This window comes from Tympanuchus pallidicinctus, unplaced genomic scaffold (assembly GCF_026119805.1).
Source record: "Tympanuchus pallidicinctus isolate F22 unplaced genomic scaffold, pur_lepc_1.0 scaffold1, whole genome shotgun sequence".
In the NCBI taxonomy this organism is placed as follows: domain Eukaryota; kingdom Metazoa; phylum Chordata; class Aves; order Galliformes; family Phasianidae; genus Tympanuchus; species Tympanuchus pallidicinctus.
The window spans coordinates 24,202,566-24,228,756 of record NW_026294618.1 but is presented as its reverse complement, the minus strand read 5'-3'; the positions used below and the strand labels follow the sequence as shown (position 1 = coordinate 24,228,756).

The 26,191-nt window shown below is 36.4% G+C and overlaps 1 long non-coding RNA gene across 1 annotated transcript; it reads right to left on the bottom strand.

Annotated features, from left to right (window-relative positions):
* Positions 1–17,864: 17,864 nt before the first annotated feature.
* On the bottom strand, positions 17,865–24,589 carry LOC128081556 (uncharacterized). The gene is made up of 4 exons (XR_008207243.1): positions 24,473–24,589; positions 21,758–21,876; positions 20,340–20,485; positions 17,865–18,556 (listed from the first exon to the last, which is right to left on the bottom strand). It is a non-coding gene; the product is annotated as an uncharacterized LOC128081556 (long non-coding RNA).
* Positions 24,590–26,191: the final 1,602 nt, after the last annotated feature.

Below are 26,191 nucleotides of genomic sequence, written 5' to 3'. Positions count from 1 at the left end.
AAACCCTAAGAGATCTTTCTGAAAAATTGATCAACCACTGGAATAACTTGTTATTCCTATAGGGACATGTCTGTATCAAAAGTTCTGGGAGGAGGGAGGCAGGTTTGCTGTTTATTTTTGTATTTTTAGGAACAGATAAAAACATAAGTCTGCCAGGAAAGGTTCAAATAGACTTGATTCACCTGACCCATGAGAGGGAACAGCGGCTTCTCTTACAACCCTGTTTTCTGTAATAAGCTTATTCCAGAAATATTCCAGAAATTTTCTTGATACAAAGCTGTGTGCTAGGAATAGTAATAAAAAAGAAATGATTCATCAGCATCTCATACTTGTTAAAATCTGAAAGTGGTGAAATAGATTTCTGTTGCAAAGAGCTTTGCTAATCCAGTTCTTAAAATCTGCCATTTATATAAAATAAGGTCACTACAGTATCTTGTCAAGAACATTTTGTTCACCTTCTAGCTGCTTCTACATATATATTTCTTTTCAATTTTGGTTTTTTTTCCCCTGTTTTGGAAGGACTTTCAATTTAGTTTTCAGAATGCTTAACAAAAGCTACAACACAATAACAATAACTGTACAAGCTTCATAAGCCTTCTAACAGTAGTATGTATTTCAGGGAAATGTTCCAAATTTAGATTGTGGCATATCAAATAAGATTATATTATACTTACGTTGCTTTTGAAATTAATTATCTCCATGTAAATAAAATCTTGTAGATAAATATGTTTTGCAATGGAACAGATGGAATGTAGCCCCTTTAAGGCATAGATTTACACATTTCTTCTGAATAGATGAGATATTGATCCAAACACTTTGTTATTATTATTTCTCCTAGTGAGAGACAAAGATGCCCCATTTCACTCGATAAAAATACGCACAACAATAGGGAAAAGAAGTAAGTTGAAGATGAGGATTTTGATTTATGGAAGCAAAAGAGTACAGCAGACACACAGAATAAAAATAGAAGATTACAAGAAGGAAGAAATAAAGGCTTAATGGGAAGCCAGTGGAGTTGTCCACAGAACACTAGCTGAAAAATAACCCTAGTTTGTCATACTTGGAGGTAACGAATTAACCTCAGCCAATGCAGCTGCCCTTCATACTGCATACTACTGAGCACATATCCTTAAAATTAAACACCATGGAACATGTCCAAGGAAAACGGAAAATGCAGAACAAGTTTAACAGCATTTTGTTATTTTCTTTAGCCCAGTTCCACTAAAAATGCCAAATGAGGCAGAGAAGAAACAGAGAAAGGCCACTAGATCCTTAGTAAAGCAAGTCAGGAAGCAATTACACAGCTAGGGAGCATGCATCTTACTGATTTTCTACACTATTCCTAACAAAATTATTTTATTCTTTAAAAGTAATTTTTTCCTTCTTTCTTTATTTCTTTATATCTTTTTTTTTTTTCCTTTCTTTTTGCTGCAACATGGTTTAATTTTTCAATTTGAAGAGTTATTGGTACAAAGTATGCCTCATTAGTTTCTGGGAGGCAGCAAGCCTTCATTAATTCAGTTCTCACTTCATTTGCTTTGCATACAGTCATAATTAGCTTCAGAATAACTTAGGTAACTTCAGCAGATTTATAGCCTTAGCTTATTCCACATTTGGGTTTCCCCTGTTCTTTCCATGTTTTTTATGGGTTTTAAATAATCAAGAACAGTTGCTTTAAGAAATAATTTCATGTTGCAGTTTTTATAGTGACAATCTCTCTACATCCCTCTGTCCATTCAGCTACATAAGTAGTTAAAATGCTGAGTCTTACACAAGCTCGAATGGAGTCTTCTTAAAAAGGGGCAAAAATTCCTATTCTATGTGGAATGCATTCACTGGATAAAGAGGTATTTCCTCTTTATGTATATGTATACCAATCTCTCTCTACATGCTACATATGGCCACAGAAGAACCCATCTATGCTGTTAAAGATAAGGAAGGAATCATGGCTGTCATTTATTAATGAAGATATGCTTCACTGACTGAAGATGTAGTGCTATAACAAAGATACATGCACAGTACCACATTTTGTTTGAACTGGTTTATAGAGACTAACGAGACAGCCTTCCTATTTTAAGAAAGGCAAAGAGGACACAGCTGAAGAGAACAAAGCCACAGCATCTCCTGCCCCCCATGTAAGGTTGATAGGAAGTGTGTCAGCATATTTAGAATTTTATTCTGCTAGACTGGGCCACATTGGCTGAGTGGAAGGGAAATAAACCCTCCAGAGAAGTCCCAAGACTTTTGCATAAGCTGCAAAGGCAGTTGTTTTCCTGTTTTAAATAAAAGTCCCCTGAAATCTCTGAATTGTGTCTGCATTCGCTGTGTGCATGCAGTGTTGTGCTATACATCTGAAATGTCCACCAAAAATTCCTCTCTCTAGTATTTGCATGAAGAAATCAGGAACCTCTCCATTACTGCTCAGTAGCTATTATAAATTTTCCTTTCTTGAAAAGACTGTTCACACAGTCTAAAACAAAGTGAAGTTCTGAGGAAGTTTTACCAATAAGCTGCAATTTGATCTTACAGAAGGAGAGACGTGGTACTGTAAACATGAACAGCCTGCCAAAGTCCAAATAATTGCTTTGCATGGACTGCTAAGTCATGACTTCTCTGCAGCAGTCCATATGCTGTAGATACACGAATTTGGAGAATGACTCTCTCCCACGGTCAGCTAACATGTTGAGCAGGCAGCAGAGCCAGGCTGATGGTGTTCTTGGCACACTCCACACACCTCTAAGAGATCTGTTCTATCTGCTATGCAGTACCATGTTCACTTTCCTGAAGAGCTAGACTAAGGAATTTCATTGGTCTACACCACTGCAACTTGACAGGCTGAAGTCCAACACTTATTAATATCCTCATATCTGAGGATATCATAAAACCCTTAATGATTCCATCCTGTATCTTCATAGGGATGATTAAATGATAACACTTCAATTGCAGGCCACCTTGCAGAGCGAATTGCTGACTAGGATCCAAATATGCAGCAAATTGAGCTGATATATGTAGAAGTTCTGGCAGAGCTTCATGAGAAGTGTGTTTGAGCAGCACGCTCCTGGCACTTCAGTGAAACAAGGGCAGTATGTTTTCAGTAAACCCCGGTAACACGGGTACCCTTAGAAATGAGCAGCATATCAGACTGCTACACTGCAAGCACAAAACATAGTCAAACTGTTCAATTGAGGAGATGGGTACAAATAGTTGAAGACCAGCTTTGATGTATAAATCCCACAACTTGTAGGCATGGGCAAGTGCAAAAGATTATCTTTCCATCTGTACATATCCCTCACTGGAGAGGGGCTACCAAGGAATGTGTGGTGATTGGACGTGGAGTAATGACTTCAATCTAACAGAGGAGAGATTTAGAAATTTCTTAGAGATTCTTTACTCAGAGGCACTTCAGTCAATGCCTAGTGGGGCACTGGCACAGACTGCCCAGAGGAGCTGTGGATGCCCCATCCCTGGAGCAGTTCAAGGCCAAGTTGAATGGGGATTGGGGCTACCAGATTTTGTGGAAGGGTTCCTGCCTATGGGAAATCATACCCAACCTAAAACATTCTGTGATTCTATTACTTTTTGTTTTGTTTTGTTTTTCTTTCTTGTCAGACAGATTGTTTTGGAAATATTTAGTGTTTGGATTCTCCTGTCTCCATGGTACCATAAAACTAATTCCAATTTCATTCTCATTTCACCATAGCCTTTTATGCTATATTGTCACTAAGCCACCAGACTTGATCCTCATCTCATCAGTGTAAGGTAGAAGTTTTTTCAGTCAGTACGTACCACACAGTCAGCTATGGAACAGTCCTGTCACACTGAAAGATAACCTCATACTTCCAAGCATCAACAAAATATTCAGAATGAAATTAAGGTGCCCTTTCTAGCCTCCAGAAACTCCACACAATATGCCTACTCATAATACTAAACACAACAAAGTGTTCTTGAAAGATTTAAGAGTGAACTAAAGGGCACATGCTAACATACCAAAGTGTGTAGCATCATGTTGCAGTTCTGTCCTGACATACATGCAATGACAGTAGAGAACTGAGAATCCTTGTGAGAAGTACTGCTTCTAATAATGCCTGTTTAATACATGTTCTCAGCTATTGCTTATGCTATCAGTTATGTTTCTTTGTTTAAAGCATGGTGAAATTTGGGTTATAATTTTCTGGTGTATGAGAACTGTTAGTCAACATATATAAGGGAAAGCTGCAGGCAGCTGCTCAGATTTCACCACAGGGACATTGCTGTTTCCCAGAATAAATGTAATGCTGTGCTCTGGACGGTTTGGAGATGGAGGTGGAGGAGAGAGAGAGACAGAGCACACGGTTCTTTCTGGATGTCAGTAAGAAAAGACCAACAATAAATTGCATGTTTAAATAGCTGCTTTAAGAAGACAGAATTAAAAGAGGACAGTAGGGTGCAGGTAAATCTTATGTCCATTCGAATACTGAGAACTTCTGTTTGTATTGTATCTGTGTAGCATGCAATGGAAAATTCAACTGGGTTCCATCTGATACTGCATGGTTTCCCAGTATCTACATTCCTATTTTTTTTAATTTAATTATATTCCCTTTTAATATTCCATTTGTTGTTGAGCCTGTCACTGCTATCTGGAAAGAGCCCTGCATCTTCTCCCCAGCATACATTCACCTCTTCAGCTATTGCACATCCCAAATACACAACATGTATCCAGACACAGAATAGCTGTGGCACTTTAAGTTCACCCTCTACCTTGATGATTTTCCCGTGCAGCAAGACCCATTTCACTGACAGATATGACACACACTCAGATGCTTTCAGCAGAGCAGAAATGCCTGAAAACAGCCTGAGAAACTGCAGAAGCTGAAACAGCCTTTTGTCAATTTTCAGAATGGTGATCTTGCTTTTATCATCCCAATTATCTACCACATAAATGGAGAGATCTTAGATGAGGTACCTAAGGTTGCTCATGCCTCATTCTGGTATGGAATCTTTCTTTTGTAAACACTAAAATAGATCTGGCAGGATAAGGGACTAATTGTTAAAATAATATATATTTTAAATGGGAAAGTTTTGCAAAGTTTTTATTAATATTTGAGAAAAACTATTCCTTCCTGCCTGAAGCATCAGTATAGTTTCTGCCTCACATACTTTCCAGTTAGAATATAGCAATGAGGTGTACAAAGTCATCAGCAAATATTTTAAAGTGAATTTTCACCAATTCTCCTTCCTCATTACTTGTCATTTAAGAATTTGGTCAAAAAACTTTAAAAGTTTACTATAATATGTTAAAGATCACTGAAACAGGACATATGTTCAGTAGTAAGACTCCATCTGAGCTTTTGTGAGATGCAACACATTGCTTTAAAAAAATTACAAGCAATGCTCTGAAAGTTCCAACATTTGGAAGAGTATTTTTGTTGCTCACTGACATGAATAGTCTCTAATTATATTGAGAATCTTTCCACCAAGAGGTAGAATCTATCAGCAGCAGCACTGCAATCAAGTGTGAAGAGAACTCCAGCTCCCAGAACTTAAAAATGCATTGAGAAATTGTAATGAAGCGTACAATTGGAAACATTTATCGGTGATTCTGTCCCAGTATGAGCCAAGCAATTGTCTGAAATCACTGGAAGGTGGACTGTTGGCTATTCAAAGTCTACACTGAGGAGTTGATTGAGCTTGCATATGATTTATTTAATTCTTCATGCTTTATGACTTCAAACCAATGGGGATGCATGCTGTTTGATTGAGGGGAACTTTGACGAGGTGCATTCAAAATCTCAAAATCTTCCATTATATCTTAATATAGCCCAGCTTTTGAATACTTCAGGCTAGATTTCCCATTCTCAGGGGAAGGCAGAAACAAAGCTATACCACAAGAGAATATGATGCCTAAGGTCAGGGAGAAGCAGGGGCACTTGAAATGAGAGGGTGAGATGGGATGGACCCAAAAGATATTCAGGAAATGGACATCTTTTTTTTTATCTGCAAAGAAAGGAGGGGTGAAGGACATTGAATGAATTTGGAGAAAGGAAAAGTTAGAAACACTGCCAGAAATATTTCCCTTCATCTTAGGAAGATACTGGAGATGTCACTTAGTATGTAAACTTCCAATTTTGATGAGTTTTTCAAGCTAAGTGAATTGAAAAAGAGAATAGTCTACCAAAAACCAAGTGCAATTCATTGACTCAAATGAATTTTTCTTCTCTCTGAGTCTATCCTGACACAGCTGAACGTATTTCCTGAATATACAGATCTGAGTTGTCCTGACAGAGGGGTTCCTAGCAGGTACCTGTAGTTTATAAACCAGCACCAAAGCCACCAGTGTTCACTCTTGTAGAAAAGCAGGCAGAACATAGCTTTATAAAAGCACCATCAAAAGTCAAACAATAAATCAATGTTCATTCCGCCTGAAATTAAAACCCATGTCAATTGTAATGGTAGAAATTTGTCTTATGTTGCTCTTGAATTGCTTTCAGCAAAAAGACATTTGAAAGAATGATGAGTAGATTGAAGGTTCCCAAAAAATAATAGCTGCCAACATCAGTAATCCCTGGAGTGCTGCAGAGAACGAAAGAGACATTGAAATTGCCTGTGGAAAGCCACTTCAACCAGAGTGGCTGGATGTGAGAGAAGCACGTATTTTTAAATACGCTGAGTGGGTCAAAATATAAACCTGATAAAAGCTTGGTATTTCAAGGAATATGGTTGTCTAGAAGTACAACTGAATGCAGCCTGAATTACAAAAATACAAGTTTTTGCCCTACTAGCATTCTGTTCTATAAATGCTTAATCAGTCACCCTAAGAATAGGAAAAATCTGTGAACTGCCTTGCTTGCTCAACAGATTGTGTTGTTGGAATTATCCTGTAATGATACAACAAATTCTATCAGCAAATTTTGCTGCAAAAGCAATTTCTCTCATTTTCACCTAAAAAAAGTACAACTCTAAAGTAATTAACTTCACAGCAGTTTCATTTAGCAAAGCAATACAGTACATGGATAAAAATGCTCATTAATAATTGACTATGAAAACTGTACTTAAAGTATATTCAGCTAATTTAATAGCTAACAGCTATGAGAATTCAGAGGGCATGGTTCTTTGTGTGAACAAAATATTTCAAGCCAATAGTGTTTGAAAGTGATTTTGTGAAGAAAAACTATCAAAAAACTTCAAAGGGTCTACAAGAAAAAGAAAAAAGGAGGCAGAAAAATTCTGGGGATTCAGAGTACTGTGCAGCATACAGATTTTTGATCCATAAATGGAACTTCTGAAAATAAGATCCTTGGTAATTTCTCCAAACACAAGGAATGTATTTCTTCAAAAGATTTACAATGGACAGTCCATGATTTCTTTTCAGTGAGGATTCATATTACAAGAAAGCAAAACTACTTTAAATAACAAAATGTTACAGCAACATACAATAGCATATGGTAGAACATGGAACAAAACCACTGTCAAGTGAGCTCTGAATCAAGCCTTATATTTCCAAGTTAAAGCTCTAGATTTATCTTTTTGTGCTGCATTTCCACAGTCCATTAAATCCAATTTGCTATTTGCAAATGGGAAACAAAACACAGCCCTACTTACCACATTTGTGATATATACTTTTTTTGTTTGCTTTTCATGTATTAAAATTTGCAAAAGTAATTTTTCTGGCTGTGTTGGGCTTTATGTGCCAAAGTTTAAGTAGCAGGGAGCTGCAGGGGTGTCCTACGTGAGCAGAGCCCAGCACTGCCCCATGTCAGATCAAAGCCTCCAGTTGCTCCAAAAGAGACTCACTGCTGCCAGAGCTGAGCCATAAGCAATGCTGGGGGCGCTCTGGGAGAGCAGATTTAAGAGAGAAGCAGACAATTGATGTACATTTCTGTCAATGGTTTACAGGCTGGTTCGGCCCGGTTCCGTGACCAGCGGGGCAGAGCGATTTTGCAAAATCCGCATCTCCAGAAAAGGAACAGGGGACCCCAAAATAATTAAAACAGCGGCACCGATCTGAGAGAAAACTAATTTACTAAATATAGTATCGGAATGCAAGATAACACACTATAATACAATGTAATTAGAATTGAAACTAATCAAATATAATGAGAGAGAGAATGTCTGAAAGGTGGATAGGCCTCACCATAACAGCGAGGTGAGATGCGCAGTCCAGTTGAGCAGCAGGGAGACAGGAGGAGAACCGATGAAGAAGAGCGCAGCAGGTGACCTTGCCAGGAATTCTATCTCCTCCCTGTGACCACAAAATCCCCTGGGGAATGTAGTTCTTCTCTTCTGGACAGGTACCCAGAGCTTGAGCATTAACAGTCAAACTCCCAGTGCCCCGCATGATGTTATGATGTGGAATATCGAAAACCAAAAATCACAAAACCATGACAATTTCTAAAAATAAATATTAGAGACAAGCATATGAAAGACTCTAAAAGAAAAGGCATTATGTCAAGATGAACATTGGGTTCATTTGATGATTTGGTCCAGAGTGTAGAAATACAATTAATGAAAAGGATAAAAACATACTTTTAAGATTATTATCTTTTCCCTCTCAAGTGACCAGATTTTCCAAGGTGTGGGTCTGATTCCAAGTTCACTCCTTGAAGCTTCAGTCTGTTAGGAACGATTGTTCTGATTCAGACCTTTCAAAAGAGAGAATGGACAGATCCTGTCCATCCTTAGGTCTAAACTCCCACTGTAATACATTTTATTTTGAATTCATTCTCACACACACACACACAAAAAAAAAAAAAAACAAAAAACAAACAAAAAAAAAACCTTTAAAGGATAAAGGATTCTGGTTCACTTACCACCAGAGAGAGTACTAAATATGAAAACTAAGAGTGATCAAGTGACTAAATTGAAGTACCATACCCCAAAATTCCCTGTAGCCTTCAGACCAAGTGTATTTCCTATCAAAGACAGTACTGTCCCCTTCTCTGCGTCTAACATTTCTCAACTAGAGATGTATGAAATCTTTTTTTCATTAAAAATAAAATAATAATTAAAAAAAACAACAACAGTAAGCTTAATCTCTTGGTGGAACAAATCAAATTCTGCTTTTTCCTAGCTGTTTCAAAACTCAAAACTTCAAAAGAAGAAGAGATCTACTATACAGTAGAAAGAAACCTAAGAAATAGGTTTTGACTACTGAAATGGAAAGTTTAGCATTGAAATGACTGTTCAGATTCCTCTCCTGGCAACATTTCTAATTGTAAGAGGAGGCAGTACTAGTCTTTATAAATCTTATAAGTATTTGCAACTTTTCCATGATATCATTATAGTCACATTTCACCTTTAGATCATGAACATTGAAAAAAAATCCAAAATTCACAAAAGGAAATACAAATATACATAAACACATGTTATTTGGGATGTGTAGGAATTTGCATATCTTTCATCACATACACAGTCTTACTACATTTTCAAACATAAAATAAAAAAACACTTTATAGTTACTGTCTTACAGAGCAACATTTTATTGCAAAAGAACAGAAGATTGTTAATAGTAGCCACAAGATATGACAATTTCGGATAGCAAATGAGAGCTAAATTTCCTCTGTGAAATATGAGGTGAATGTAGAGAATTAGCTTAATCATTACACTGACTTTTAATTAGGATCCTTATTCTTGGAACCTATCTGCAGTCTTTGGAAGGCTTTAAGTAGCCAGTACATCTGTCACTTTCAAAAGAAAATTAAAATTTCATAATAGTGGAAGAATCATTTACATTTTTAACGTACCCATCACCTGTAAATTACCATTAGATTATCATTGTATGAGAAAAGGGGTAAAAGTCTCTTTTTTAAAATAAAAAAATTTAAGCAGATTAAAAAGAACAGAAACTAGTTAGTTAGCCATAGCCTGATGATTCTATAGTTCACTACCAAAAAAAAAAAAAAAAGTTACACTGGTGAAAAATTTCCACTGATAAGTCATTGAGGTGATCTTCTGAATACTACCTAAACCCTATACAAATCAGCAGCACACCAATGAAGACACCAGACAGCAGAAAACCTCTTCTTTCTAACGGGTAACCAACAGTTGAATTTAATTCAGATGAAAGCAGAGCTGCACAGAAGTGAGCTTCACTCCATTCACAAGCCATAGATTCATTATTTTGCCCTAAAAAGAAGAGCAAAGAGGATTTACTACAAAGGACGATAATTTGTAAAATCATAGAATCATAGAATAGACCTCCAAGATAAGTCCAAACGTCCACCTACCACCAATATTTCCCTCTAAACCACGTCCCTCAGTACAATATCTAAATGTTTATTGAACACCTCCAGGGATGGTGACCCCACCGCAACATTTCAACATTTCTGTCTACTGATAACAAATGTGTGACTTATCAGGGCAAGCAGCCCATCTAGGAGGTACAGATATGGATAGTTCCCACTGGCACCTCTGTTAGAAGTCAATACTTGGACATTACAGAAGAATTTCCAAAATCTGAGATAAGACCATAATACGTGCTTAGATTTGTCCAGGATGCACTACAGACTTTTCTTATGAAATATCAGGGAATAAGTGGGGCAAAAAAAAGATTTGGATTTCTTTCTTTATCGGTGTTACCTGACTTATTCGCAAACCAGCTCTAATTGCTCTAAAAATAAACTAAAAAATAAAAAAATAAAAAATATATAAGGGATCATTAATAAAAGAGAACAGGATTAAAGCCCGTTGCATAGCAAAGGCAGAAAACCTGCTTGGCAGCAGGAGGTGATTTTATCAAGTGCAAAGATAACACTTATTCAGTTTATCTAAAGACAGCTTTCATTTACTTTCAAACTCTCAAAAGGAAATTGTCACCATTTAAACAAGAGAGCTGATCCAAAGATCCTCAGTGATGGACTAGCAAAAATCTAGCATTTGAAATTGCCAACTATGCAAGGTTTTTGGTAGCATTTCAAAAGTGTCTGTGATATTTTTTACACAGATTATAGCAGTCCAGTCTTAAATGCAGCAAGTTTTGTATGAGTTTCACAGAAAAGCATTTATATCTCGTGTGAGGGTCTTGGGATTCAATGTTTCCAGGTACTCCTCCTCTCCTAAAATCAGGTCAGCTCCCTCAGTATTCAGATATAGTTCCAGGTTCCTTTCTCAATCCTTTCCAATGACACCATTTTTTATCTTCTGTATTAATTCACACAATCTATAAATAATTAAATTTACAAAACCCATTATAATATTGGGTCAAAATGTGTTCTCACAGTCACTTTCACTTGTGCACATCCCATACAGATTTATGCAATTATTTTGTCTGAAAAAAGAACAGTGGGCCACTTAGCACGGTTACATAAACCCTTCCAATTCTAAATGTTTCTTAAGTCAGAATGAAAGATGATGGAGTTTCACCTTGTCAAAAATAATTAAAAAAACAACTCAATATACAAATGAACTGTTAGTATCTACATTACTGAAAAGACTGTGCCATATGGATGGAAGGGCTCAAACCAAAGAATCTAAAGCTAACATCTTCAAAGCTGTATGGTCAATCATCATCTAAAGTCATTCAGTACTCAAATGTAAAGAATCCCTCTATCAACAGAGGTGACACAAACACAATGCCTGCTCCTTTTCTGTTTAATTCTATTTTTTTAAGTGATGCTCTTGATACCAGATTTCTTGACTGGTAAAAGGCAAGAAAGAACAAAAATTTTGGACTGCTCACTTTCTCCTGTATGCAAGTTCTCAGAAGTCAATTAAAGAAGTCTTTTCTAGGATACAGAATATTCCCTCAACTGAATGGATCCAGCTGCTCATTTAACACTCCATGCCAGCTCCGTTCTTCCTGACTACACCATTCCTCTTACTGCAGATCACAGTGCTGGCCTGCTTCTAATGCAAAAGCTGATGCCCAGTGCTGCATAGAAATATTGATTTCTGGGCAGGCGCTGGCTGGCCAGCCATATACATTTGGCAGAAACAACATTCAGAGCAATTTGAGTTTCTATTTCAAGACAGATAGCAATGAACCTTCCCAATCCTTTTCCTTTCCCCAGTTTATGCTATACAATGGTCTGAGTTACTTCTCCAGCCTGATATTTGTATGCAGCTCAGCCTATGCCTCACATCAATACTACATCAATACTACAAAAAGATATAGGCATTTTCATTTTCTGAAGTGGGCCCTTCAAGTACAAAGGGATGGACAGGGTCATCGAGCATCTACTTAGGAGGCAAGGTGACCAGGCTTGATGCTAAACTCACACTGGATAAACATGTCCCTTCCTACTCGGTAGTCACTGCCCTGTAGTAGAGGTGTGCCCACCTGGGTGACCCCTTGCTACTGGCATCCTACTGCAGTCCATAGAAATGGTGCAAACCAAAACATGTGGACACTGCTTCATTATTCTACCATTCCTGTGTCAGTATGTAGCTGGAAGATTGCTCTACAGCACTTAGCACCTTTTAAAGCACACAGGTTTGCCCAGACCTGGAGATACTGTGAAACGGACAGTATAATTTCATGCAGAATATAAACTCAGCCATAATACTGCTCATGTGAAAAACAAGATTGTAATTACACACGCACTACAAATCTGCTTCTGGGAGCATGTAAAAATGAACAGAAGCCAGATCAGTTACTACTACTAGCTTATTTCCAGGTACAAATTTGAATATACAAGGAAGTTTTTGCATTTTAACATTTCCCAAAATATTGTTATGGTAGTTTTTAATAAAATGTTCCAAAACTTCACTGAAATTCTTGCAAGTCCCTACATTAACCATCAGTGCATCATTGAAATGGGTATGGTGGGTATCGATATCTGCAAGCTACTTGAAACAAGTGTACTCTGGGCTCCCTGTCATTTCAGAGTAACAAGAATCTTCCCCAAGGGATGAGAAAATGGTAAAAAAAAACTGCCACTGATGAAGATGCAATCAATACATTTTAAAATCCTCAAAAGCACGTTTGTGTGATTTATCCCAGATGGGTGCAAATTCTTTTTGTAGTTCATAAAGAAATCGTACTTCTGAGGAAACAGAAGGTCTGAATTTGCTGTATAATGTTATGAAAGATCCACAGAAGTTCTGGTGTGTTATTAAACACTGGAATTTAATCTATGTGTTTTGTCTCATTATGTCTCTGCTATCACTTTTATCAATTACATGTCTTAATTAACATGGCAAATTTTGTCACAGTACACATTTTGCTGGCTTTAATTGTAGGTTTGTTATTGCACACACTTCAAAGATTCCTTTAATATTGCATATGTTATTATAATCTATATTTGCAGTTCTCAGTTGTGTCAGAGATTCCAGTCTCATACATTTTCTTTTGGCTGATTCCTGCTTTCTTGTGATAATAAATCATCAACTCAGGAGTCATTGGGTTAAAAATTTGTCTTTGATGTGATCAGGTCAGGATAAAATGCCATGGAGGAAAATGCCATCTGCATCTACTCAGGAACTTCATTCTATTAACTGTCAACCAACTCACCATCTACAAAGGCTGCTCCAAAAATACTACCTCCTATTTTATTAAGTTGGCCCACAACATCAGAGGTGAATGCTGGTGATATGACAATAGAGGCTGAACTTTCCTGCCCATATTCCATTACATTTTATTGCCAAGCAACAGATGGCTGCAGAGGGGCAGCCTGAAAAAATGACATCTGACACAGAAGTGCGCATGAAGTAAAGATGTGGCACTGAATTTCTCCATGTGGAAAAAATTGCATCCACTGACAGTCAATGATTCTTCCTGAATTCTCATGGAGACCAAAGCACAGTGAGGCAGTAGGGGGTGCATTTCAGTAATAGCAAGAGTGACAGTGGGTCACCTCTAGTGGGTTTTATAAGCACAGAATGCAGGGTTCATCACCAGTTCATCACTGGTGAAAACAGAGAGCTAATGGTGCTATGTTGAAAAATAGTGCTTTGTAACAGAATAAACTCTATCAAATTGTATTATTGTTCTCTTTCTGCCTGTTGCAGTCTCCATGGAAATAAATAGAAGGCATTATTTTAAGAGCAACCTACTTATCTTCTAGATCATGTCCCCTCTACTAAGATGCAAGCAGAGTTTTCTTTCTTCCTTCTTTTATTACATGCTACCACAAGAGATGCTGACTCCGACTTGTCAATTCATTCATCTTATATTGTTTTTGAATTCCATTCCAGTAAGTTCTTGATTCCAAAAATCCTTGACTGCAACCCCCTTTCCTTGGCATACTTTTCCTTCTTCCAACTGAATTTATATTAATGATATTTTTAAAAGACATTTTTAATGAGAATTATCTCATCTCCCTCCTGTGTTTTGAGGTTTCTTCTGCATCCCTATTCTCCCATATTGGTTACTGGTTTTTGTATTATTCCTTTAACTACCCTTGTAGGACAGAGGATACGAAGAAGAACTCAAGTTATCTCCTTTTCTAGTCTTTGATTTAGGTAATTTGCATTTGGTATTACTGTATAATTTCCTAGTTAAGGAAATATTTAAGGAAATTCCTAGTTAAGGAAAAATTATTAGGATTTTTGTCTTTCATTTCCACTGCCTGAAAACAGGTGTGTGCCTATTATATACTATGTTTCATATTTACATGTCATAAAGAAGTCATAAAAACAACCTGTTTTTTAGGTGTTTACAGACATTGTCTCTCCTCTCCAGGAATGAGATTATACAAACAACATTAAAGCAATGGCAATCATTAAAAAAAGTTTGAGAAAAAACAAAGGGTACAATTTAATTTAAAAAAAAAAAAAAAAAAAAAAAAAAAAAAAGCCCTCTGGCATTCCCAGTTAAAACTCTCTCCACTTTTGAGTCTAATATAATTTTATTCTCCATCTGCCTACGTATAGTATATGTGAAGCTGGGGAGAACTTAGAGTAACTAGGTTAGTCTTGAAGTAGCACAGATGTATCTACTGGTGAGAGAATACTGACATATTCATCCCCATAAGATGTTCTAAGAGCTGGGTTTCTTCCTTCATCCATGCTTCAGTTTTTATTGAATATGTAACGATCTTCTGAAATCCTGGCACCAAAAATATGCTTTTATTCTACTTCAAAAAAATGGCAAATACAAAAAGGCTATTTGAAAGAGTTGGAGATTTCTGTATTTGGTATTATTTTATGTTCTCAGCAAAGTTGTAGGGTTTTGTCATAGAAATGATGAAATATGATCAGCCAATTTAACGACTAAAAAAATTTACATAATATGGGGTCCTAAAATGACCACTGTATCAGATATATTTATCCATCAATGTTCATTCAGTAATATTTGACTAATTTTCCTAGCTATAAGTGACTTGTTACTCCTCTGTTATACATGCTATAATTTGGAGGGTAGCATATTGCAAACCTCAGTATTTCTGTGTATCCTTGGAGAAATCCTAGGCAAACTAATGATTTTCATTTCAGACTTCCATTCCACTCTGCTCATTTCATTGCTTTGAGGCCTTCGTGGTGATCACAAAATGTTTACCCAAGCAAAATAAAACCAAAATGCATCTAAAGTATTCAGAAGTCTATTGTACTACACTTGGAAAATGCATAATTTTATTCAACAATGTTGGCTTCACTAAATGCAGATACATTTTACATTCATGTAAGCTCACATTATGAATACTGACACAAAAACTATGTATGATCAGAAATCCAGAAATAAAATATTCCTCTTTCTCTAGCTAATCAAAGTCAGCCTAACGTCCATTTTTAAGTCAAAATCTGTAGTAGAATGTCCTGTGGAGCAAAATTTGCCATGTGCTTCATTACATGCAACTGCCATTTTTATTTCATCTCAGAATGGAAATGACTATATGATTTCTAGCTTTTGCTTTATTTACTAAAAGCTGACTTCTGATTTCCTAATGCTTTTTGGGTAAAGTTGTTCTGTATGTTTTATTATTTTTATCAGCCTTTCCTCATCCAAAACCTTCCACAAGCGCATTTTCTGTTTGTATTTTTGTCACTTTGTCACTGTTATCTGTTACATGTCAGACTCAATGGACAGTAATATATGTTTCTTAACTCTGAAGGAATATTTTTTCTTATGACTTCAAGTTTACATCAAGAATAAATCACACAAAACTGTATAAACTTTTTATATTCAAACTAGTTCATAAAAAAAAGGAAGTAATTTATGTTAAAGTTTAAAAATCTATCTGAATCTAAGTTAAATAATAATAATAGCCTGCTCTAAACATAACAAATCTTTCTTTGAACCTTAAAACAGATCTGCTAATGTAGCAACTAATGACTGTGAGGTTTTTGTGTGTATTATTCCCCGGCACCCTATTAATAGCAATAGTAATAATTCACAGACAAGCAGTACCTGAAATAATATTATACATATTTGTTAGACTAAATCACTTGCAGGCCTTACTAGAGATAATTCAACACATACTCAACACTCTACAAAGGTAGTATTGGACACTAATGCTGACATAAAATTAGGTTTCATGTCTAGATAAATGACTGATGAACATATTGCAGTATTCAAATGAATGTTGTAGATAAAGATGTAGTGTAGGAAAGCAATACTAATTAATTAAATATTGCTCAACAGATGTTTGTCAAAAGAATTATGATGAAAGAAGAGGTCAGAATTTCACTGTCCAAGCTACCTTGGCCTGTACCATAAATAAATAGGTGAAAATAACCATAAAAGAATAACGCCTCCCTTACATGACGTATGTGAACAGTCCTTTCTATGGAATAATTCATCTGAACTCTTTTTAATGTTGATAACTTCAGAAACAAAATCTAATACTTTTGAAATAATATAGGAAGAGTAACAAAATATCCCTTGTACCAACTTCAGAATGTATATGGAAGAAAGAAACACTGAAGTGAATACAGAGTAAAGAAGGGAAACAGCAGCATATAAGAATTCTGACCAAAATCAGCCATTAAGCCGCTAATGAAAGTAGTGTTGCTTTGTTTTCCCTCTGGTGTAAAATTTAACTCCTGGAATGCACTGTCTTCTAGGTAGCACAATTTGTAAAGCCCATACACAACAATTTGCTAGGCAGTCACAATTTAGTGATCTATTAAAGACTTATCTTTAGGCTCCAGGTCCCTGAGTCCATCAGTCAGAGCTAAAGCAATAAAAGCTTACTGAGGGCAGAAGCCTTGGGGCTCATTTTCAGAACAGCTGAGCACCCTCAGTCATCACAGTCATAGCTACAGGTATCTAGCACAATAAAATAAAATAAAAAGATCTCTATTCTGTTTTATTTCTTTTTCCTGCACTGTCAGTGAAAAAAAAAAAATTGCTTTGGTGTACTTCCAAGTCAACTCTTACATTTCTTCAACTAATCTCATGTTAATTTGTTAAATTCAGAATTGGTCATTCAGTAGTAGTAACATTTTGTGTGGTCACATCAAAGAACTTCCAAAAACTGAGAAGAGAAGGTATGAGCAAGGAATAGCCAAGAAATGTATGCCATTGTGAAAATGGGAGCTCACAAGAAGTGGGACAGCTCCATGTCTTGCCACTGAACCTACTTACCACTGAAGTGAGCAAGAGAATACTTGTTAATAATTCATGAAAAAAACCTGTGTTCAGAATTGAAACCAAAGACTTTTGAAACAGGGACTAAATTTTCACAAGGGGGAGTTACAGTACTTAAATTTACATTTCAAATGTGCCTTTCTCTACCCAAAGATATAGAAGTGTTTATATCTAGCATTATGACTTAAACCAGTTTATGGACATGAACCATGCCTAAAATTCAGATCCAAAACTAACAACTGCAGTTCAGAGCTTAAAAATATCCAGATGTTGTATGTTTATTTGGTCACTGGAGTACATGCATGATTGCATACAAGCCCCGCTAGCTGAATGTGAGTGCTGCTCTGAAAGCAATGCCTCCCATTTCATTATGTTGGCCATTGACATCAGAGGTAGATGTTGGTAGTATGGCAGCAGAAGTTGAATTTTCCCACCAGTTTTCCATTGTATTTTATTGCCATGCAACAGATGGCAGCAGTGGGGCAGTCTGACAAATTGTCATCTGACATGGAAGTGCATATGAAGTAAAGGTGTGGCATAGTATTCCTCTATGCGGAAAAAAAATTGCACCCACTGACATTCATCCATGCTTACTGAACATTTATGGAAACCAAAACATGGATATGAGCACAGTGAGGTGGTGAGTGGTGCATTTCAGCAGTGGCAGCAGCAACATGAAAGACAAGCCCAGTTCTGGATGGCCATGCAGATTTTAACGAGCATGGCATGCAGGCTCTTGTTCATTGCTGGTGAAAGTGCATAGCTGGCAAAAGTGCATAGCTAATGGTGGTTACTATATTGAAAAACAGTGTTTCATAGCTGAGAATTTGCTCCATCAAATACTCTTATTGTTATATTTCTATTTGTTTTAGTTCCCATGGAAATAAACAAGAAGAACTACTTTCAGAAAGACTGAAGCCCCAGTTGCTATATTGAGTTGAAGATGCATTCTGGTCAGCTAGAAAGCTTTTCTTCACAGTGGGTGAGTATGCGATTGCCAAAAATCCTGAAACACATGCAAAATTAATGTTGCCAGTTCCTCCACTCTTCCTATTTTTTTCATGACAATAATATTTCTCCAACTCCTCAAATGAGAGTCTCAGTTTTCATTATCTAAAAAACAGATTTCTAGTTGTTTCTATTGCAAAGGAAATTTTAAAAGTTTTAAAATGAGATTTCAGGGCACTCTAACAGTTTAGAACAAAGAAAAGGAACTTATCACTTTTTTATTATTTTGATTTTTAAAACTTGTTAAAAATTCATCTGGGAAATCTGATTTAATGTTTGCTAATGGATAAGATTGGTTGTGATACACAAATACACAAATACACAAAGGCTTCTTCATGTCAGAGAGTGGGAACACCAAGAGAGATACATAAGATATTTATAGAAGATATTTTGGTCTTCTATGGAAAGATACCTCTAAACTAAAAAATATAAATAGCCACTGGGAAGAAAGCTGCTGTGACCTGCCTTCTCTTTGTTTTATTCTCCTTTCAGCTGAGAAAAGAAAGCACACATTGTATGCCTGTATGAACTGTGCAGCTTGCATCATATACACAATCAGTGAGGTCCTAGCTGGAGGCTAGCTAGAAGACAGATAGCATGTGGAGAAAGAGCTGAAAAAGGGATGTAAAGCCACTATGAATTTTTTCCTGACCAGCAGACTGTAAAGACAACAAAGTCAAAGACCAGAAATCGTTCAATCTCTCAGACACCAAATGCCAGGGTAAAAAGGGCAAAGTGGAAAGTTCTTTGGAGTTGAGCAAATTTGATTTAATTGGTAACATTAAATCCAATTCATTTTACTGAAATGTTAGAATCACAAGTATAGGTCTGGAAAAGAGAAGTAAGTAGGTGTTGTCATGTGTTACATGACAGGAAAGTGTTTCTTGTAGAATAAATGAAGACTCTGCACAGTAGTTTCTGCATGTTATGGTATACAGATCAACATGCCAATAAAGACCAAGAGAGTCTAATAACAGGGTGTGACATAGACAACAAAATCAGCTTGGTGAATATGGTAAGACAACCTCTTGTAATGATATAAAATATAATTTGGTTGAGCAGGAAGCTGCCATTAACAAATGAGATTAGATGTCCTGTCTGATTAAGATGATAATTGTCCACAGAGTGTACACAAGTTGACTTTGTTTTGGGAGAAGCTGTGGAATAAAGAGTTAGAAATCATGTCTATGATAGAGTCAGTTGCCTATAGCTAGCTTTCAAACTGTATAAAAGTTACTTAGGGCTCAGCTGTCTCTTTGCTAGGTTCTACTCTGAGTTCTGAAATGATTACAGAATACTACCAGCTTGCTAAACAATAACCGATAGGATGTTCATGGATGTTAAAATCCATGTCGCTTACTTTGTTTATCTTAATCCAGAATGGCAAATGAGGGTTGGCCAGTCTATAGTAGAACAACCCAATAAGGCCTGTGCTATATGCCCCAGATTGAGTTGTGTCTTGGTTAAATCTTTTCAGTTATCATATGGAGCATGCAGGCAGTATACATGTCCTCACACAAAACATTTGAAGACAGAAACATAAAACATCTCTATTTAAAAACATAATTGCCTGCCATGAAATCACTGGGGGGGGGGGGGGGGGAGGAAACTGAGCAGCAGTCAGTGCAGATAAAACTGGGAAAATTCTTGGGAGAAATACCTTCATAATGACAGGTCTGAAAAACTGATGACACATCCCCAAATCCATATATGCTGCCATTGTGAGATGAACAAGGGTGACTCTCACTGTACCACCTCAGACAGTCCTTCCTGGCCGTGGCTGGCAATCAGATGCAGCTGAAGCACGGTCACTGGTTTGTTTTGGTTATGGTGCTTTGTTTATTCTGTCACAAAGTAGATATGGCTAGAGTTTTGAAAACATGCTTACCTTATTTTCTTATTGCCCTTCTCTTTATTGCAGGCACAGAGATGCAAAAAATCATCTGCTTATTGGGAAGTCCTGGGAGAGGCTGGAGAGTTCATGCAGCCAGTCGCAGCCATTAACTCCTTCTTCTGTGACTAGATTTGAGGACGCTGTAAGAAGTATGTCAAGGTCACATTTACCCAGTTCTAATGAAGCATAGCTTAAACTACAAGTTGTTAACCATCCACTGGGAATAAAACTGTAATTTTTTTTTAACAGTCAAATAATTAAAAAGGCAAATGTGTTCCATATTGAAAGAATGTTACTATATTAGATAAGGGAATGGTCCATGACCATGTGACACTATTAATATGACCAAAAAATGATCTGGGCTCTGGAATTACTTTATTTCCCTTAGCAGACCATTAATTTCAGGTTACTAATTTAAAGTACATTAATATCTGACTGCTTAAAAGTGGCATTTCATTTCATTTTCAAAGTTGTTCCTCTTTTAATTTCTTCTCCTTCTACCAAAGGGTTCTGTTTATTTTAATTGGGAGATACTTATGCCAGATTGTGTACTGACACTCCATGACATTTTTTAAATAAGATATTCTTTCCAGATGCACCATGCTGCAGAAAGAATCACTCAAAACAACAAAGAGAATCCAAAATCCAATCTCACTTAAATGGAGAATCTCTCTCTTTGAGATGCAAAATGACCAAATAATTTCATAGACACCATTTGCTTTTGCTTAACTCTGTCCCCCTTTCTCATATTTATTAGCAATGTCATTTGCAAGAAACGTCAGGGAAACCAATGAAGGACGCAAATAATACATTTTCCATAACGTCTATTTTACACAATGGAAAAAGCATAGGATGGCTACTTTCTCCAATGTAGAAACACAATATTTGACAATATTTATGCAACTGCTCCTATTCTGTCAGTTTTGTTACAAAATTGGAAAATAGATTTACCTCTTTCTCATTAAAAGCAATATTTATACTATGATTTAATTCTTCCTTTGCCACAGCTTGTTTCCTTGGTAACTAAAAACTTCACCACAAACTTCAATGAATGATGAGCAGTGTAATCAATTAACTTACAGTGATAATTTACTGAATAAGCAGCACTTGCCACCAGTAACCACACAGTGATATCTAAGATACCACAGCATTTTTTAATCAAGCAGTAGATGCTGATCATGTAAAAATGATGTGGAGTAGGAAAGAAAGAAAGAAAGAAAATAGAAAGTTGTAATCAGTGCTGAATGGGGAATATTTTGCCACCATATGGCTAAAACAAAATGAGTCTTGGCTTCCCAGGGAACTGGGATGAGAAAAATGGGAGAGAACTGGGAGAGAAAAATGTCCAAGAGCTTTTGCCATGGAGGTTACTTATTCAGAATTGTATAATGAGGTGTTTACTTTGCACCTACCAGGTGTGCGTGCACATATGGAAAACTACCATGGCAGCGGTGTATCCTTCTAGATTATCAAATATGATCTACAACTCCACAGTGTTGACATCTTGGTTAGTTGAGTACTGCTGGCCTGTCTTAATAAAACAAACATACAGAAGGTTAGAACCCACTATATCCACCTCTTGCGTGCTTGAAAGCACAGTGTACAAGGTGCTTGGTGAATCACAAGCAGAGTTTAACCAAATAGAGCAATATTTTCTGACAAAGATTTCCTCAGAGTAAAAGACTTCAGACCAGTAAATACAAGTTAAAATCAGTAAAGAACTGCATACGTATACAATCATACATCTTGTATGATTTAGCAGGAGCTATAATGAATGAGATGTCATGTATGGTGTCTTTGTTATTCAGACCCTGGTTTTAGCAGGCACAAGAAGGAAAATCAAGGCAAAAAATGATTTTCTTCCAAGACTTTCCACTGCAATTCAGTCCTGATGTATTCATGATAACATACAGGTGAGTAACAAAAAGTCTTTTTTAACCTTACACAAAAAGCTTTCTTGCATTTTGCATTTGTTCTTTAGTTTTCAAGACAAAGAGCATAAGAGCAGTTTAAAAATAATAAAACCTTACTTGGATAATAGAACTTGGATGTTCTTTAATATTTGATATATAATTGATAAAGGAAACTGATGAATTCTTAGAGTTTAGTGCAGGAACTGCATAGCTCTTTGCTTTTGGATAATTGTATTTCTCATCCTGTTACCATTATCTGATATGGCTAATAACAACTGCAATACAACATCTAGATAATTTCTCTAGACATCTGTAAGTTCCATAGGAATCAAGGAAAAGAATGCGTAACTTTTCCAACACCTGTAGTATTCCCTGTTAAATCACAATCTCAGTGTCTCCTCTCATTACAGCGTTACCAGAAGAAACATTGAAGAAAATTATAGAACCTTTTTTTTTTTTCCAGGCATATAATACAGACCATAAATAAGACTTACTGATTTTAAAAAGTAGTGGATATGGATGGAATCAATTCTCCAATTGCTTTAACACAATACACCAACACAGATTTAGTTGCAGTTCTAAGGGTTCTCAGTGATAAATGGTAAGATTTAGCTAACTAGAAAAGACAGAAAAACTCCTGTAATTGGCTTACTGTGATTAAACATCTATATAAGAAGTAAACAAATTCCTCCTGCTTTAAGTGAGATATACTAAAATTCACACAGGATTTGGAATTCTTCATTGATAAATGATGCAGTAGGCACATCCATAAAACATGCTCCTTTACTGAATTCAGAGACACTTAATGCATCTCAACACTCTGCTTTTATTTGAGGAACACAGAAACAGAAACTTTCCATCATGTGCATGTTACGCTGACCTAAAGGTATCAAAACAGAGTGTGCAGAACTGCAAAATAAATTACCCAACATATCATGTTTTGTCAATTTTTACAAAGATTATGACTAAGAATAAATCTGTTTAGCAATCCCACATCTGAGAAGTCAAGGTACCTCCAGTGCTAAATATATGCTTCCTCTAAATTCAGTGGAAGAAAGATCTGATGTTACAGCAAAAACTTGACTGTGAAGAATTTTTTTGTTGTTAACTGCTGGTAAAAATACTGTCTGACCAATAGTGAAATGTGGTGCTGAATGACCAGATTTGGAGGTTCCATTAAGAATTCCTATGACTAAAATTGCTCCTTCTAGCAACAAATGGGAAACTGACACAAAATCCTTTAAAGGCTGTGAGTATTACCCAGTCTAGAGATTTTGAAGGGACAAACATCTGTTTTCTACCTGGTTTCTCAATTCTTCAAGGAATTATCTTTGGTATTTGGTCTACACAAAATTATACATAGGTCTTAACTATGTCTTTCAAAGGCCCCTGAGAAAAATGGTTAATCTTGGTCAAAGTTGTCAAGTATTAGTGACCATTAAAGGCTGCTGAGTATTGTAGTGAGTTATTGGTCTCTTCATGATTCAGTAACAAGATTTTTTTTTTTTTTTTTTTTTTTTTTTTTTTTTTTTTTTTACAGTTGCTGGCTTCTTTTTGTGAGTTCTTCTGGAAGTTTATTACTTATAGGAAGAAACTCTACAAAGCACTACAGTGCCTAAAGGCTTGAGTGGGCTGGCATCATCTGTTCCTGATGACAGACAGGGAGGATTCAAACACCATACGCTTTAATCTGCAAAACACCTACTTCCAAGTCCAAGTGCCCCATAAAATTATCTTCCTGCTGAATCCAAAGTCATTTGCAAATCGGTTTCTTTTAAACAAGCTCAGGAATAAGATTAACAGAGTAATGAAATTAACTCTTCACCAAACCAACTATCTCTCCTGACTCTTTCAGCAGGTTCTGAATTTCCATGACCCCTTTGCAATCACATTTTCACAGGACTCTGTTCAAAACCCTTTATCACTTTTTCTGCAGTAAACAAAAGTTCTCTCTTGCAATAGCAGCATTGTTCTTCTCCTGACTTCTGGAAATTACTTGAAGTCAAACATCATTTTTAAAAAAAAAAAAAAAAAAAAAAACAATACATGTATTACTTGGCTTCATTCTGCTTTCGTTGTTTCTTTAATTAGTTCATGTTAACTGATTTGAAGATTTTAAACACATCCTAACAAATTCACAGACACCTCAGGAAAGCGATGCTTTCTTGTCACATCACCAGGTCTTGTTATTAGCATGACTCTTGTTCTAATTACCAGATGCACAAACACTGAATGCTGCAGAACTGCTGAGATCCTCTGTGGTGCCCAGAGGTGATGCTACAGGAGAAGCACAACTCACTTGTACAGTGTACCCATGTGATCCTTTATCGCTTCTCCGGTAATGAAGAAACAGTAGTAAATCAGTCAACAGCATTAAAGCAATTGGTAGACTAGAAGTAAATACTGACAGCGTGGCAAACTGAGAATCTCATCTTGGTATCAAAGATGGATGGCTTATTGGAAGTATAACAGAGGGTTCTACGTATATAGTCAAGGATGCAGCCACCCTCTGAGCACAGCCCACAAGAAGGTTAAGTATGAGAATGCAGAAGTGAAACATGCTGAGAACGTGCTACATTTCTCCAGCTGAGGAATAAACAGTGCAAAAGCAGACTTCTGAAATGTGAAATTAAAATACCTACATATTTGTTTCTGATTGTGACAGAGAGGCTAGAACACTGATTATGTGGTTTGCTTTTGTTTTCTTTAACAGAATTTACCTGAAAAGCTGACAGTATCTGAAAAAAACAGGAAAACTTTTCATTCAAGGCATATAATCCAAAACATTTTGTAGCTTTCCAAAATGTTCTAAGCAGGACAATACAAACATGGAGAAAAATTGCTACTCCTTTTCTCTGACTGAAACAGAAGACTTCCAATGTGAAGGAAATTGCGTGGTGACTCATATACCATCAAGTGACTGTGAAATAAAATGGGTTTCATATACCACAATAAAAGAGAGGACAAAAAATAAACAAATTTCATGGCATGATGTGATTCAACCCCTGAAAGTTTTCATTTTTATTTTGAAATCCCGATTCCTCTCTGCCAAATCCTGGCTGGGTTCATCTTTCACTTCCATTGCAGCAGACTAGGATGCCTTTAATGTGTTACACAACTGCTCTTCCTGATAGAGCTTTGTTAGCAGAACTACGTGCAGAAACACTACTTCAGCCTAAGCTTGAATGAAAACCTATTTTCAGTTTTTACACTGAGTACATTTACTTCTCCAGTAAAGTAAGAATACTTATCAGAGAGACACAGTGCTTAGAAGAATTATTGATTTTTAGAAATTAAAGCCAGTTTCACATAGCTCTAGACTTCAATGAGTCATAAAGCTCCATCAACGCTTACTTTCAATGCTTTTGCTCCTAGAAGACAGTGATAGGTTCCTGTGAACTGACAGGTGCAAATGTATTCACTACAAAAACTTTTGAAGGAATTTTTGAAATGGGACTCTAAGCAGAAAGAGGTTGATTTTAACTAACCCACAACTAGCTCAGTGCGCAGAGCTATTTGTATTGAAATGGGGTCATAACATTAGGGACAGCTGATTCAACCTGCAGATGTTCATGCTGGATGCATGTCTTAACCCCTGGAGTCTTCAAGGCTGCGCTTTAAAAATGTATTCCTTGAGAACAGGGATTTTTCTTTTCTTGTGACATTTCCACCTCGCAGTAGTGCAAAATAAATCCCAGAGCACAATCTCAAGGTCAGCATTTCTTCAGTTTCAAGATACGTAAAGGTGGGAAAAGTAGAAATACAATTCAAAAAATGAAAGAAAATATATCTTAAGGAAATAAGATCATACATTTCTTAAGAACAAATGTGCTTTAGCTGTTTCTATCACTGTGACTCAATGTATTTCTTTAGTAGATGTTCAATTACAGATGACTGTCTGGAAAAAAACATTACTTTTCTCACACAACAATA